This window comes from Pseudophryne corroboree, chromosome 7, assembly GCF_028390025.1.
Source record: "Pseudophryne corroboree isolate aPseCor3 chromosome 7, aPseCor3.hap2, whole genome shotgun sequence".
In the NCBI taxonomy this organism is placed as follows: domain Eukaryota; kingdom Metazoa; phylum Chordata; class Amphibia; order Anura; family Myobatrachidae; genus Pseudophryne; species Pseudophryne corroboree.
The window spans coordinates 391,442,291-391,459,747 of NC_086450.1; the positions used below are offsets into that span (position 1 = coordinate 391,442,291).

A 17,457-nucleotide genomic window follows, 5' to 3' on the forward strand; every position below is an offset into this window, starting at 1 on the left:
TAGAATTTATCTCCCTACCAAAAATATGCCCCTTAATCACTCAAAAAAACTGAATATTGTTACGGTTATGGAAATGTCACTAGATATGTAGTTTGACTCTGCCCTGTCATTATGCATAACAAGAGCTGCTGAGAGCCTAGCAAGTCACAGACATTGTAGTGGGTTAATATTGAAAGGGACACTATGGGGTGTATTCAATAGCTGTCGGAAGCTGCAGTCTTGTCATAAAGACGGCAGCTTCTGACAGATTTCGGTCGGAAGCGGTTCCGACCTATTCAAAAAATGCTGTTTTTTTCCGACAAGTCGGGAATTCCCAAATTGACGGAAAACACGTTGATAGGTGGAATAGCCGCCAATACGCGTGCTTCTGTCGGAAACGGGGCCAAATCCGACAGGTTTTGGCCCCCTTCCTGACAATCTCAATCCGACTTTAAAAAAAACAAACTCGGATTGAGGTGAGGAGACGGAGAGCGGTGCGGCGGGCTATGGGGAGTGGTGCGGCTGCTACAGACAGCGGTGCGGCGGCTACGGAGAGTGGGGATGAGAGGTACTTTGACGGTCGTTCCCCGGCCAGGCACCTCTCTCCCTGCAGTGCGGCACTCAGTCGGATTTGGCCACTCTATTGAATAAGGGTTGTCTGATCAATTCTGACAAATGCATGTCGGAATGGATCTGACTCTAAATGAATATACCCCTATACCTGACTTACTGTAAACCAAAAATAAAATTACTCTAGCTTGGAGCTTGTCTGCCGAGGACAAAGTCACATTTAAGTGGCATTTACAAATGAAAACATGCATAACAAATTAATAAAATCTTTTTCTTTTTCAGAAATCTGTAGAGGAACTACAACTCTCGACTGTAAAGTGAGTAACAAGCCCAACATTGACTCCACTTTAGAACTCAATTCAAACTTCTTATAGTCACAAAGCCCTCACCCATTCCTGTCCCATTTACATCTCTGACCTCATCTCCCTTCATGCTCCACCCTCTTCGCTCCAAAAATGAATGCCACCTCTTCTGCCAACTGATTATTTCCTCCTATTTCAGCCTCCAAGATTTTGCCCATGTTGCCCTCGACAACTTAAATTCGCTCCCTCCCTCTATCAGACTCTCCACCTTCAAACAGGCCCGCAAAATCCACTTCTTCATCAAACCCAGCCCTCTCTCATCCTAACCCTCTGTTTCTTGCTCACAGTGTACCCTGTCTGTGTCACCCGTCTGTCTACCCCACCCCTTTAGAATGTAAGCTCTCACGAGCATCTGCTTTGGCTTCCCTTACTAATACCCCTTTTCCACTAGCTCAAAAAACACGTGTAAAAGCATTTACCCGTATTTTTTGTAAGTGGAAAAGGGTCCCACCGCAAGAACCCGGATCAAGTGTCTCGTGAATCCTACCCGGGTAGCTACCTGGGTAGGACATAGGAATGATCCGGGTAGGGTTGTAGTGTAAAATGGAGCCGTGTCGTTGCGACACGGCTCCCGTTTACACTGTATGGAAGGGCGGCGCTGGGAGATCATGTGATCTCCCAGTGCCGCCCCTGCCGCGTCACTAGAAGTGTCACCAACCCGGCAATATGCTGGGTTGGTGACTGCTGATGGGAAAGGGGCTGAGCACGGGTCGCAGCAGGGCAGCTCCCGTGTCAGGCTCCCGGCTGCGACCCGTGCTCGTAGGTGGAAAAGGGGTATTATACTATCATCTACTCCATATTCCCTTCAGCAATGCATAAACCCTGGTTTCCACCACCCTGCTGCTTACTTGAGTGCCATGACTACTGACGCAGCAATGTTTATCAATAATGTAACTTGTCTTTTAAGTCACTGTTTTCTTGTTTGCATACTGTACATGTTTATGTATTTTGTAAGGCACCGCTGAACCCTTGTAGTGTAATATAAAGGATAATAATAATAATAATAATAATAATAATAATAAAGTACTGGACAAAATGGCCATTGTGTCAACCATCCAACAAGCTGGCTGGCATGATAATCTGCTGGTGTGTGGGCGCAAATGATAACTTTTTATGTGCTCAGAAATGGACAACTATCATTTCAGTGTAGGGGTGAAGAAGTGCAAACCTCATTTCCCTCCCCCCCCACACACACACACCCCTGAACGATTTGGTACAGAGGTAGGCAGACAATGTCCACCTATTTCTGCACTGTAAGATAAATTTAAAGAGAAAGCTCAAAAAAATCAAGATCCACTCTACACCCCCGATATTTCCCTGTGGAACCCAATGTACCCCGCTGAAAGAGAGTTAACAATGGTAAGTCTACCATAAAGGTGAATACACACGGAGAGATTTTAACTATGAGAGATTCTGACTGAGCGTTTTCCCTTGAACTGGCAGTAGGAGATTATGACTAACACTTCCAGCGACTTTGGCTATGGGCGATTTTGGCTAAATCATTTAAGCAAGGGGATGCTTTTTGTTTTCCAGCGACATAGCCAAAATTGACTTGCCTGTACAGTCTATTTTTAGCAGCTATAGCGATCTGGCGGGGAAGCGCGTAGCTATCGCTAGCTGTGTACACACAGAGTGACATGCACTTACTTTCTGAGCGATTTTGACTATATAGTCAAAATCTCTCCGCTATATCGGCCCGTGTGTATGGACCTTTACTCTCCTTTTCTGCAGCAAGTTACATTGGTTTCCACAGGTAAACATCGGGGATGTCCTAAAGCAGTTCCTCAAGGGAGGGGACGCGCCTTAGCGGATGTGAGAATCCGTCGTCCAAGGGAAGTATCCTAGGAGGCGAAGGTATCAAAGGCATAGAACCTAAGAAACGTGTTCACTGAGGACCTTGTAGCTGCCTTGCACAAATGTTTTGCGGACATGCCACGGCAGGCCTGCCAAAAAGGTCCAACAGACCGAGTAGAACGGGCTTTAATAGTTCTTTCCACATAGATTCGGAGAACCATAACTGCATTTAAAGAACGTTCTTTGGAAGACAAAACTAAGAGATAAAGGCCAGGACCACAATCTCTTGGTTAAGGTGAAATGATGACACCACCTTAGGTAAATAAACGGGGCGAGTTCGTAGAACTGCCCAGTCATAGTGAAATATCAAAAAGGGTGAACGACATGACAAAGTGCCTAAGTCCGACACCAGTCTTGCAGACGCAATAGCCAGCAAGAACAGGACCTTGGCCGTGAACCATTTAAGGTCCACCGATTCAAGATGTTAACATGGAGACTCTTGCAGGGCATTTAGCACAACAGCCTGATCCCATGGAGCCACAGGAGGGACATAGGGAGGCTGAATCCGCAGGACACCTGAGTGAATGTATGAACATCAGGTATAGACGCAAATTTTCTCTGAAACCATACCGACAAGGAAGATATGTGAACCTTGAGGGAGGCCAGACGAAGGCCTAAGTCTAGGCATCTTTGCAGAAAAGCCAGAATTGTGGAAGTTCCGAATCTGTATGTATCATAATTCTTATCAGCACACCACGTGAAATAAGTATTCCAGACCCTGTAAAAAATCTGGGAAAATTCTGGTTTGCGGGCCTTCAACATAGTTTGGACAACCGCCTCAGAATTCTTTGGCCCTCAGGAGTGATGCTTCAAAAGCCACGCCGTCAAAGCCAGTCTGGCGCTGAGGAAGTAGAAGGGGATGCTCTGTAGACAGACCCTGCAGGTCTGAGAACCAATGCCGTTGAGGCCACGCTGGAGCGGCTAGAAGTAGTATTCCTCCTTCTTGCTTGAACTTCCGTAGTACCCTGGGCAGGAGTGACACTGGAGGGAACACGTAGGGAAGTCGAAAGTTCCATGGAACCGCCAGTGCGTCCACGAATGCTGCTTGAGGATCCCTGGTCCTTGATTCGAAGACCGGAACCTTGTGATTCTGTTGAGACGCCATCAGTCTACGTTCGGTAGGCCCCAACTGTCCACTTGGAGTCGAAAGACTACTGGATAAAGATTCCACTCTCCGGCGTGTACATCCTAGCGACTGAGGAAGTCCGCTTCCCAGTTCAGGACCCGCGGAATGAACATTGCCGATATGGCTGGCAGATGGCGTTCCGCTCAACAAAGGATTTTTTACACTTTCATCATTGCCATGTGGCTTTGAGTGCCACCTTGATGGTTTATGTATGCCACCGTGGTGGCATTGTCTGATCGTACTTGAACAGGCCTGTACTATATTAGAGGCAGTGCCCTCACGCTCTAGGATGTTTATCGGGTAGAATGTTTCCAACTTGGTCCAGCGACCCTGAAAAGAGAGTGTTGCTCCAACACCGCTCCACATCCCCTCAGACTAGCGTCCATTGTCAGCAGGACCCAGTCGGGGATCCAGAAGGGACGGCCCCTGCTTAATTGCTGGTCCTGGAGCCACCAGACCAGCAATAGACGAACCTCTAGAGTCAGAGAAATCATGTGAGATCTGATCCGACGAAGTAGGCCGTCCCGCTTGGAAATCATTAACCTATGTAGTGGGCAGGAATGAAATTGAGCATACTCTACCATGTCGAAGGCTGACTCCATCAGGCCAAGTACTTGCATCGCTGAGTGTATTGACACTCTGGGATGACAAATGAAGTGTCTTATCCTGTCCTGAAGCTTCAGGACTTTTTCTGGAGACAGAAACAGTATCTAACTGTGCGTGTCCAGGACTGCCCCAGGTGCACCATGCTCTGAGCTGGAACCAGTGAGTACTTCTTCCAAATGATAAGCCACCCATTGGCTTGCAGGAAGGTCATCGTCTATTGCAGATGACTGGAGGAGTTCGTAGCAATTTGCCAGAATCAGCAGGTCATCCAAATACGGCAGGATTCTGACTCCCTGGCGACGGAGATGGTCATCACGGCCATGATCTTGTTAAAGATCCGAGGAGCCGTAGCCAGTCCAAATGGCAGAGCCTGGAATTGGTAGTGAAAGTCGCCCATAGCTAACCCGCAGGAACTGCTGATGCGACATAGCAATAGGAATATGCAGATATACATCCAGTACATCCAGGGATACCATATAGTCTCCAGGTTCCATAGCCAGTACAATGGAGCGCAGTGTTTCCATACGAAACCTGGGCACTCTCACAAACTTGTTCAGGGATTTGAGATTTAGTATAGGTCGGAAGGACCCATTGGGTTTCGGGACCACATAATAACCGTTGCCTCACTGGGACTGAGGTACCGGCACAACCACTCCTGTACTCAGGAGGGAACTCACACAGTTTGTAGAGCTTGCAACTTCAACGGATCTGAAGGGAGGGTCGTAGTGCAGAACTGGCGGGGGGGGGGGGGGACGTCTCTTGAACGAGACAGCGTACCCATGAGAGACAACTTCCAGTACCCAAGCATCTGGGGCAAACTGTAGAAGTTGGCCTACCACCCTGGGATCCCCCAGAGGGAGGCCCGCCCCCTCAGGCAGCAGGCTTGTCATGTTTTGAAGCAGGCTAACCGGCTGGCCAGGATTGTTTTGCTTTGGGCTTTGTGGTTTTGGGAGCATGAGATTGTCTCGGGTATTACTGACTTTTTGCTTTCCCTTGAGGCCGAAAGGAACGCAAAGTGGTACCTTTTGCCTTCTGTGCAGAAAGATTAGTAGTGGGGAGAAAGCCGTCTTAGCTGCTGCTAATTCAGACACTATTTTATTTAAGTCTTCCCTAAACAAAATGTCCCCACTATCTAAGACCTCAACCACAGTATGCGGTGAGCCAGGACAGAGGTGGTCGACGCCTTGGCTGCCAATACACCCGCCTCAGAGGACGCCTATTGTCAGGTATTTGTCTGGCATTGTCGAATATATCCTCAGGCAGCTCTTCCTCCAACGTCTGAACCCACGCCTCGATACCCTTTGCAGCCCAGGAGGCAGCTATAGTGGGTCTACGAATTGCTCCAGTAAGGGAGTAAATAGATTTCAGGCATCCCTCCACACGCTTATCTGTCTGTTACTTCAGTGAGGTGACAGTGGTGACAGGCAGAGTGGACGACACCACGAGGCGGGTGATGTGAGAATCCACCGGCGGTAGAGTTTCCCATTTGTTACATAACTTTGCAGCGAGAGGATAGCGAGCCAAGGCCCGTTTTGGCAGAGGGAATTCCTTTCCTGGATTAGACCAGGGTTCCCACCTGATGTCCACAAGATGATCAGAATGGGGTAATATAGTTTTAATCACCTTCTGCTGTTTAAACTCATCAGTTTTCTTTGCCACAGTAGTCCAGTGATTTGAAGGATATGCTTAATAGCAGCCACTAAGGCAGGGACATCAATCTGCAAGGGAGAATCCTCATCAGTAACACAGGATTCAGTGTCTGACAGGACCATATGTTCCTCCTCCCCTTCAGATGAGGCAGAGAGGTTTGTGGATTGTAAGGAGGAAGCAGCCTGCTTAGAGGACCCAGAGACATGGGAGTGACCTGGTGTAGATTTCTGTCTAACCAGAGACTGATTTAATTGCTGCAGTTGGTTAGATAAATTTTCCGCCCAAGGCGGATTAACCGTTGGGACAATATGTGGTGGCAGTGGCACCGCGGTAGTCCTATAGGTGGCGCTAGGTGTTCCACCAGAGTACCCAGTAGGTTGGTGAACGAAGCACATGGTGGCTCCAGTGTAGATGCAGGAGCTGCAGACTGATTGGGAGGTGTATGACAATTAGTACACAGATAATCATATAACACTTCCCCCTCTGGTAAATCCTTGGAGCATGCTCAGCATGATGCAGAAGCTTCCACTGATTTACTGCCCTTTCTGTTAGACATTATGTGAGAATGCAACAACAGAGCGACTTAGTACGATAAAGCCAGACAAAGTACAATACCTGCGAATAAATCCGGTATTATGTGTGACTGAATACACAGTAGAATATACGTATTGGATAAATACTGTGTAGCATTATATTATGAGACCCAGATGCACCTAGTCCCTTAGAGTACAGAATATAGTGACAGTTATATAAGGGAAACACTGAGAGTGAAACCACACAGCAGATACAGGCACACACAGTCACAGGCAATGCAGAAATCACCACCACAATAAAGCTGCACTGGACTAATATATACAGTATCACAGCGCGGTCAGTGACCGGAGGATATATCACAATACTCGTACAATATATTCTTTAACAGGTACACTCTCTCAACTAACGCTGTGAGACATGTAGGATACTCAAGTGTTTGTAAAGTCTCAGCGCTGCATACAGGCAGCTTTACAAGGGAAACCCTGCCCTGCAATTCCGGAGACCAACCGCAGCTATGCTCAGAAGATGGCACTCAGCGTCTCAGGCAGGGAATGAGGGAGAGTGTGGGGCAGCTCCAGGGCAGGAAATCCGTGAGGACATGGCGCCTTGGGCCAGGGGAGAGGCTACAGGTCAAGCGCCAGCTCCCCTATGCTGGACTTCCACCTCAAGTACTGTGAGCCTTAGTAAGTGGGATGTTAGTTCACCCGACCTGTACTCAGACACCCCGGTGGTCTAGTGCGGTCCATGCCCAGTGACAGTGTCCACGCCAGCGACGGGACCAGTCTCCCTAGGTTGTGGATACAACACAATTTAATGGCAGGTCCTGTCGGGGGGACCCTCCTACCTCCTCCCCGTAGCAGCCACGCGATCCAGGAGAGCGGTCTGCGACTGTGTGCCTAAGTCGTCTCCGCCACAAGTACCCGGCAACCAGGCCGCGGGAGTATGTGACGCAGCTTGGGAGGTGATGGAGCTGCAGCGCTGAATAGTCACACAGATATACAGCATTAGCAGACCAGCCAAGATATGACATTTCTTCAGATAAAGCTTTTAAGGTCAGCCCAGTGCAGCCCTCCTGTTAGCTGACCTGCTGCTGCAGGCATAAACACGAAACTGAGCTCTCAGTGCCTGGCAGGGTTATAGGAGGCCCCAATGCATCCTGGGACTGCCTAAAGCTTTAGCCTGTTGGTGCCTCTGGATCAAGATCCACTCTACACCCCCGATGTTTCCCTGTGGAAACCAATGTAACCTGCTGCAGAAATGAATAAGTAATTTTAAACAGAATACGTGGGGTCCCCCTCCAATTTGTAATCAGCGCCGTCATTTTCAGCCCAATGCTTGTTACCACAAAATCAGAAAAATTATATTAGGTCTCCCCAGATTTTAGGATAACCAGGACTGTCACACTGGACCAGTGAAACCATAATACCTGCATCTTGGAGTCATTCCACCACGATTCCATACACCCCAGGGTGGTCAGGACAGTAAAAGAGCTGGTCAGTTGTTCTTTTGGAAAAGCTGGCTCAGTGTGCAAAGTCACTGATTTAGTTGAACAGAAAAAATAGTTTTGATGGTAAATTGAACATCTTTCATTGTATGTAAGTACTATACTATTGCTTTTCTGAGAATGCAAAAACAATGCTACAAGTGATAAAATGATTAGTGACTTTGGCAGCTAGGCGGTTGAACGAGTAATGTGTCAGTATAACGGACACAATAAGCAGCTCTCTCTTCTTGCATATTACCTGGTACAGAGACTTTATATTTCACAAGTTCTGCTGTAAAATTCAGATCCTACCCACCTGACAAAATAATGCACACAGAAACGGCTAAGAAAGTCACACACCACACTAACATGCAGTGGGTGGCACTTCCTAAATTATCTCTGCAGAAAAGGTTTAATTATCAGATTCAATTAAAGGTCACAGGTGCCAGTTATCAAACCTACTCAGCAGAGAGGATAAAATGGGAATTGTACTAGGAGATATTACTACAGAAGGGAAGGTGCCATTTTAAACATTGGTATTTAAGGTATTTACAATACAGCAGGCCCCTGGATCTCCAGATCCGCTCATGATGGTTCTGCTGTGTAGTTCCATTTGTTTTACTGTAGCCTACGACATGCCAGTGACAGCCACATGGTCCCTGTAATGTGTCCGTCTTGTATTTACAGCCTAAAGCTACAGTATGGGCATATCTAACTTTCTTGAAGATTTCCACATGCACATATGAGTCTGGAACAGTGCAATAGGGGTATATTCAATTCAAGTCGGATCCATTCCGACATGAATTTGTCAGAATGGATCCGACAGGACCTATTCAATAACCATCTCAATCCGACTTTAAAAAAAGGCTGAGTGAGATGAAGGTGCTGAGCGGGGGAGAGCAGCGGGGAGACAGGGGAGAGCAGCGGCTACAGCAGTGTAGCCGGAGGATGAGGCACTGCCACCAGACCTCACAGCAGCGTCCTCCCAGCTCCAGCAAGCGGGACCTCGGTTGCTTGGGACGGGAGGACGCTTCCGTGAGCGGCGGTGGTGCCACATCCTCTGGGTACGCTGCACTGCATGCATACGTGTGAACTAAAATGTTTACCATGGGCTTCCATAAATGTCACAGAGCCAGACCTCACAGCAGCGTCCAGGCTACAGCAGGCGGGACCTCGCTTGCTGGAGCCGGGATGACGCTCTTGTGAGCGGCTGTGGTGCCACATCCTCCAGCTACGCTGCTGTAGCCGCTGCTCTCCCCCGTCTCCCCGCTGCTCACAGCACCCTCATCTCCATCCGCCTTTTTTTAAAGTTGGATTGAGATGGTCGGAAACGGGGACAAAAACCTGTCGGATTTGGCCGTTTCCGACAGAAGCACGCGGATCGGCAGCTATTCCGCCGATCCACGTGCTTTCCAACAAATCGAATTCCCTGACTTGTCGGATAAAAAAAAAGTCGGTGATTGAATAGGTCGTAACCCCTTCCGTCCTGAAAATGTCGAAAACTGACGTCTTTCCGACAAGACAGCAGTTCCGACAGCAATTGAATATACCCCATAGCCTGCTGAGCACATGTGGTGGTGGCTAGATGGGGAAGGGACGGGAAAGGGGGGGTGGAGGGAGTTGGTTATCACCCATAAAACCTGTAGGCTATACTGACCTGTATGTGGTCAATGTGAAGAATAGAAACATTAATAAAGTTGCAAAACATTCATACAACCTCTAATCTTCAGTTTAGCAACAACCTTGGAATTGTATGCAAAGTTACCAATGTTGTAAGGATCCCCATGACTACTCATGTTACTCATTGAAACTTTGCAGATTTCACGGGAATATTGCTTGTATGCTTTTGTGATGTATCTGGGCCCATTACTTGTTGCAGAATACTCTATTCTGGCCAAGCATCAAACATTCAGGGTAGATAAAATAAACTTTACTCTGAACAATACTTGTTCATTTTATCAAGTTTTACACTGAGACTGGATTAGGATATTCCACCCAAATGTGTGTTTTCAGTGTTGTGTCTGGTGAAATGTATCAATTTGGGTAGGTAAAAAAAAAATTAAAAAAAAATTCATGTAAATAGCCTTTTTAAAAGTTATGATGCAAAGCGCTTCCAATTAGTATTGGTGTCTTCTTCATTGTGATGCAGTTCTGCAAAAGTAACAGTAATGTATGGATTACCCTACCCTGAATGTTTGATGCTTGGCCAGAATAGAGTATTCTGCAACAAGTAATGGGCCCAGATACATCACAAAAGCATACAAGCAATATTCCTGTGAAATCTGCAAAGTTTCAATGAGTAACAGAACACTAATTAAGAGTACACTTACAAAACAAAGAACTACAGTGTCAACTTTTGATACAGCGCCACCTACTGTACTGTCTTCTTCACTACAGCTAACCAAGTAATACTCAGCCTGCAGCTGTTGCTGTATTAAATTAAAAATTCATATATTATATGTTATATACAAAAATGCAGTCATTATAGCTGCAGATGTTATTAGTAGCTTTTTTTATGTAAGACACTTGACTTCAATAAATACTCCTTATGTTTTCCATATGTAGAACTGTAAAGTTGCCCTATAAAAAAAAAAAATGTTTTTCTCTGCAATCACAGTTTTTAAATTGAATAAACTACATTTCCACTGATCAGTCTTATCCACTACACACACAAAAGTAATTATGTTAAATTAAATGCAGTATTCCGGTTAAAATATTAATTTTCTTTCTATGACTGATAAAAGCTGTGGACAGGTGGAACTGTAATTCTGAGATGGAAAATGAAGCTAATGTGATCAGCATAACTATCCTAGCTGCAGAGGCTCCATTTGCCTTGCAGACAGAGTGACAGATTGCAGTGCTATGAGCCCCAAAACGGTCTGCGGAAACCAATCTTCCTCTGTTATAGGAGGAAACTTTTTAATGGAAAACAATATGTGACATTTACAAAGTTGTAAAAGAGAACTCTGTAAAAACAAAGAAATGGAGCAGCGTATGTAGCTCTGCCCAAGTGAAATACATAACAGCCACAGTAGCTCCTACACTTATACCCCTTTTACACTCGCAGCCTCGGGTCATTCCCGGCAATGTGTCCCGGGAAATTTCCCGGGAATGTGTCCCGGGACTGACCCTTTTACAATAGCGTGCCGGGTCGGTGACGTCACTGCTGAGTCTTCCGGAGGCGGTGCTTGGAGATAATCTTCTCCAAGCACCGCCTCATCCTATGCAGGGAACGGGTACCGGGTCGCCTTGATCCGGTACACCCGTTCACACTGCACAGCTTCCCGGGATGGTCCCGGATTCAACCCAGGTCGAGACCTGGGTTGAAATCCCGGGATGCTCGTCCCAGGAAATTGTAAGTGTACCCTTTTACACTCACAAAAATCCCGGGATGATGCGCGTTCACGTGCAAAATCCCGGGATAAAATTGTCAGTGTAAAAGGGGTATAACACACATTCCGGAATATCCTATGGAATTTGTGGGATATAACAGCTGATTACTAACCCTGGACACGCTGAAATAATGGGAGTATTTTAACTAGCAATATTTATTTTTTCTGCGTGTAAAGTTTTTCCCCCATTAATTTCAGTTAGTCATGCCCTTGTTCTGCAGAGAGCTTAAGCAACCTGTGCGTACAAGCTGTAATAGAATTACAAGCCCAGCTAGCTCATGCTTGCCTTGTAGTTCCATTACAAATTATATAGCCACAGGATGGATATAAAAGTTTATAGGCATTGCTAACACTACTCTTGGAAGTATAAGAACTCATTGATTTATCTACAATAAACATTGTCAAAACAAGTAAAGTCTAGGCTTCACAGGGAGCTATTTCCATTATGATGTAATGGAGATTTCGGAGACAAAAATAGGATTTTGGTACTTACCAGGTAAATCCTTTTCTTTGAATCCATAGGGGGCACTGGAGTACTCTTGGGATATGGACGGTGTTAGCAAGGACTGGGCACTGAATATTCAAATTTCAGTAACTCTCCTCCCCTCCATACTCCCAGAATACCTCAGTGTTTTTTCTTGAGGCGAACAGGATAGAGAGGATGAACAATGGAGAATTACCTATAATATTATAACATAACGGACAACAATAAAGTTGACACATAACGTAACTGACAACTAACCAGTTGACACCATAACCGATAAATCGGTGAGAATGTGTTACCATAAGATCCCCTGAACTTACCACAACCAGGTAAAACTGCTCTGGGTGGGCGTCCAGTGCCCCTATAGATTCAAAGAAAAGGATTTACCTGGTAAGTACCAAACTCCTATTTTCTTTTTCATCCACTAGGGGTCACTGGAGTACTCTTGGGACGTACCAAAGCTTCCCTCGTGGGCGGGAGAGCTGTTTGGCACCTGTAACACTAGGCGGCCAAAGCTAGATGCTGATGCCGCAAACGTATTAAACTTGTAAAAGCGCACAAACGTGTGCACTGATGACTATGTAGCCGCATGGCAATTCTGCGTCGTAGAAACCCCACGACCAGCTGCCCCTGAAGTTTCCACAGAACGTGTGGAATGAGCTGTTACTGATGTAGGCGGCTGTAACCTAGCATGAAGGTAAGCCTGACGTATGGTCAGTATAATCCATATGGATAAGGTCTGCTTAGAAGCTGGCCAACACATATTTGGCAGCATCATAGAGAACAAACAACGTATCCGTCTTACAAACTGTAGACGTTCGGGATACATAAACGCGTAATGCGCGTACCACATCCAAAGTTCCAGACTGTCCTGTTAACACAGGAACTACTATTGGTTGATTGATGTGAACATGTGACACTACCTTTTGCCAGAAAGCGGGATTCGTACGAAGCTCCGCTCTGTCATCATGAAACACTACAAAAAGTGGCTTGCATGCCAATGCACCCAAATCTGAAACACGCCTTGCCGAAGCTAAGGCTAGGAGAAAAAATCGTTTTCCAAGTGAGAAACTTAACATCCACTTGATGTAAGGGTTCAAAGTATGAAGCTGTACAAAATCTAAAACCAGATTCAAGTCCCATGGCGCTGTAGGTGGAATGAATGGAGGCTGTACTCTGAGAACACCTTGCAGAAAAGGTGTGTGAGACGGCAATAGAGCCAATATTCTTTGAAAGTAAATTGACAAAGCAGATACCTGCACCTTTAGTGTAGATAAACGCAGTCCTCCATCTAACCCCGTTTGTAGAAATAACAAAAGACGGGATAACTTGAAAGATGATGTCGGAAACTTCCGAGCTTCACACCAACCTATATAGGCACGCCAAATCCTGTAATAATGAGCTGTCGTAACTGGATTTCTAGCACGTAACATGGTTGTTATAACCGATAGTGGAATGCCCTCTCTTCTTAAGAGGGCGGTCTCAACAGCCACCCCTTCAAACGCATCCGCGCTAAATCGGGGTAAAGGAATGGACCCTGTCGTAACAGGTCCGGACGTAGCAGAAGCGGCCAAGGATCGTCTGCGAGTAAGCAACAGAGAGCAGCGGAAACGGTGGAAAGAGATACCCGAGGCTGTACGGCCACGCAATCGTGAGAGCATCCACTGCCACTGCCTTTGGATCTCGCGTTCTGGACACATACTGGCTTTTGGTGATTGTGGCGAGATGTCATCAGGTCCACTTGAGGGTAACCCCACCTCTGGACCAACATGTGAAACACTTCTGGATTTAATGCCCATTCTCCTGGATGAAAATCCTGATGGCTGAGATCATCCGCCTCCCAGTTGTCCATTCTCGTAATGAACACTACCGGCAATATCACTTGGTGATGTTCGGCCCAATTGAGGATTCGAGCTACTTCCCGCATTGCCATGCGGCTTCTCTTTCCCCTTTGCTTATTGACGTACGCGACCGCCGTTGCGTTGTCTGACTGCACTTGGACAGTCTGAGACCGAAGCAAGTGCACTACTTGTAGCACATTGTAAATTGGTCGGAGTTCTAGGACATTTATAGACAGCAATCTGTCGTGATCCTCCCAGAGACCCTGGAGCTGACAATTTTGAACTACAGCTCCCCAACCTCTGAGACTCGCGTCTGTGATTAGAACTATCCAATTCCAGACGCCTAACCGATTTCCTGTGGTTAGATTGTGTACTTGGAGCCACCAGAGTACAGAAACTCTGGCCCGTGGAGACAACCTCACCCTCTAGTGAATCTGCACCTGCGAGGCCGACCACTGTGCGAGCACATGCAGTTGAAAAGGAAGTGAGTGAAATCTTCTGAACAGAAGCGCTTTGAAAGCCGCCACTATTGTGCCTAACAGGCGAATGCACAAACATACCGAGGCTTGAGCACTAATCGTACCAGATGACGAAAAGTCTGTACTTTCTGTTCTGGTAGACAAATTCCTCGATCTACCGTATCGAGAATCATTCCTAGGAAATGAAGTCGTTGAGACGGAATCCGATGTGAGTTCTTGAAGATGACAAACCAACCCTGCTGAACCAGCACATTGTACCTTAGCAACGCATGTTGAAGGCGCATTTGGTTGAGACGGAGCTTTGATGAGCAAATCGTCTAAGTACGGAACTATTATCACTTTACAGGAATATGAGATGAGCCATCAAAACATACATCACTTTGGTGAATACCCTAAGCGCTGACGAGAGGGCAAACGGTAGAGCCTGAAACTGATCATGGATCTGCCGTATTGCAAACGCAAGAACCTCTGATGAGGTGGCCAAATCGGAATGTGTAAGTACGCATCCTCGAGATCCAGCGCAATCATGAATTCCTGTGGCTCTAAACCTGCAAGTACTGTCCGCAGAGATTCCATCTTGAATCTGTAGTAAATATGCAATATTGGCCTGACCAAGCCATCCGGCTTTGGTACCACAACAGACTGGAATAATAACCGTGACCTTGTTGGTGTACAGGGACCAGAATCAAAACTGCTGACTCCAGCAGAGAGTGAAAGGCAATTTACCGAACCGCCCTCTTGCCGTCCTACACAGGCAGTCCTGTGTTGAAAAACCGCAGAGGCGGTAGACTGTCGAACTCTTATCTTTTAACACTAAATTGCGGATCCACCCATCTGTGGATATCTGCAACCATGCCAAATAAAACGTCGGAAGGCGTGCTCCCACAACTGGAGAACCGAGATGGGCTGGGAGCCCGTCATGCCACTGGCTTGCCGGTGACCTTAGCGTCCGGACGACTGGCGTTGGTTTGTTGAAAACCACTTCCTCGACTTCACCTACCAGGCGTGGCTGTTTGTCTACCACGGCCTCGAAAGGGCTGAGGTCTAAAGGATTCGAACGCTGGTCCAGAGTATCCCGTGAAAAATACCTTTGTCCAAATCAGGACCAAACAACCTTCGCAGAAGGTAATGCTTCTCTCAACCTTTGCCTCCGCCTGCTAAGGATGCAGCCAGAGTGCTTGTCGTGCCACAACGAGTGACGCTGAAAGGCGAGAACTGACTAGGCAGACGTCCGTAGAAGCTGTACATAGATAATCAGCAGCTTCGCAGATTTGATCAGCGAGAAGCATAAGGTGGACGTTTTGTAGGGCGGACCCGAGTCCTGTTATCCAGACAAGCAACGCCGTAGTTACCCAAATGCCAACCAAACACGGTCGAAGCAAGACCCCTGCTGCTGTATACAGCGACTGTAGCATAGCTCCCATGGAGATGTCACTGACTGTGGAAACGGGTAACTAGACTGAAATCGGCGAGGTTTAGAAACCTGTGTATCAGGATCCTATTAACATCTTATTTAGAGATTCCACACTGGAGATCTGTGGCCTAGTAAAGACCACCTTAGAAATTGTCAGAGCCTCTTCAGTCCCTGTAAACTTCAGAGACTGACGCACCCACACTATCTGACTGCTGGTCTATTCACCCTTCTCACATTCATCTGGCGCAGTTAGGCCTGGCATAGAATCGTCAGGATTGCAACATAGCAGAAACTGGGAATTTATAAGGCAAATAAAAACTATCTTTGCAAAATAGGAGATGAAATGGGAGTATAACATATACCGTGCATGTGGTAGAACTCACCGGGAACCCACTGGTACAGACATTGCAGTGAAACAACTTTTCCGTCTTTGCTGGTGACTGACTTATTATGTAACCAGACAAATAAATAGACAAAGACAAACCAATTCCACCTCAGTAAAATTGCGAAAATGTGTATATGGTCAAAGTGCAGTGCACGTGGCCAGACCATAAGAAACCTGATCCAAAAATTCCTACCAACACCCCTGCGCCATCCGATGGAGCAGTGTTGTAGGACAGGAACGTTCTGGAAAAGAAACAGAAAGTATGATTAAAATGGAATGGCCTCCAGCCATGTGCTTATAGTCAAAGAACATATAGCATATTTCGTTACATGACCATATATATATACATACAGTATTTTATATACATTTTCTATGGTATAACATTGTCTATGGTATAACAAGTGCTACACGAATGCATATATAACACAATGCAGCCCCTTCTTTAGCATAGACTGTGTATTGCTGCTGCTGTGGCATAATCTCTCCCCCCCCCCCCCCCCTGCAGCTGCGCTACAAGTAATAGGGACAGGGAAACTCCTGACTGCCCAGCATGAGCCCACTAGTTACTAGAGGGCTGTGTTACAGGGACAGACCGCGGCAGCAGTGTGCACTGTCCGCGGTCTGAGTGATCAGAGGCGCCGGCATCTCCCCCCCCCCCCCCCCCTGCTACCCCCTTAGCGTGTGCAGGGAGCGCTGGCCGTGCTGAGTTGCCGGCCGTTATTGAGACAGACCGCGGCAGCAGTGAACGCTCTCCGCGGTCTGAGTGGTTACCTTCCCCTAAGCCTCCGGCCGTTACAGGAACAGACCGCGGCAGCACTGAGCGCTGTCCGCTGTCTGATTGCATTACAGGCAGGGAGCGCTGAGAACGGCGCTTGCAGCGGCCGTCCAGCGCGTCCCTCGGAGCGGCGGCCGGGAATAGGGGAGCGGCGGCGGGGAGCTGATAACAGCGGTGGCAGTGACGGAGCAGCGGGATGCCTGGGGCGACGCACAGAGCAGTCCCCCCACACGGCGGGGCGGCAGCGTGAGCTGACCGCCCCGGTCATAAATACCTTGGTTCCTGTGCTCTGACGGGGCTTCAACAGCAAGCTCCGTTCGGCAGCCTCAGCTGAAGGTAGCTGATGTACTTGGACTCTGACGGGGCTTCTTCCAGCAAGCTCCGTTCAGTCCTTTCTGCAGCCTCAGCTGTTGTTAGCTGAGCTGCTTGTGGCTGTGAGGGGGCTCCTTTGTGAGGCCCGACACGCCAAGAGCTGCACGCAGCAGCTTATGTAATCCTGGACCCATAGCTTTTGTGGAAGCTG

The 17,457-nt window shown here is 47.3% G+C and overlaps 1 protein-coding gene and 1 long non-coding RNA gene across 6 annotated transcripts in view; one reads left to right on the top strand and one right to left on the bottom strand.

Annotated features, from left to right (window-relative positions):
• MAD1L1 (mitotic arrest deficient 1 like 1) overlaps positions 1-17,457 on the bottom strand; it is a 1,517,492-nt gene that overhangs the window by 693,374 nt on the left and 806,661 nt on the right. The window lies entirely within an intron of this gene.
• Positions 1-17,457, top strand: part of LOC134943766 (uncharacterized) — an 83,399-nt gene that overhangs the window by 17,973 nt on the left and 47,969 nt on the right. The window contains exon 2 of the long non-coding RNA XR_010181736.1: positions 832-866. This is a non-coding gene — a long non-coding RNA (uncharacterized LOC134943766). The remainder of the gene's footprint in view (positions 1-831; positions 867-17,457) is intronic.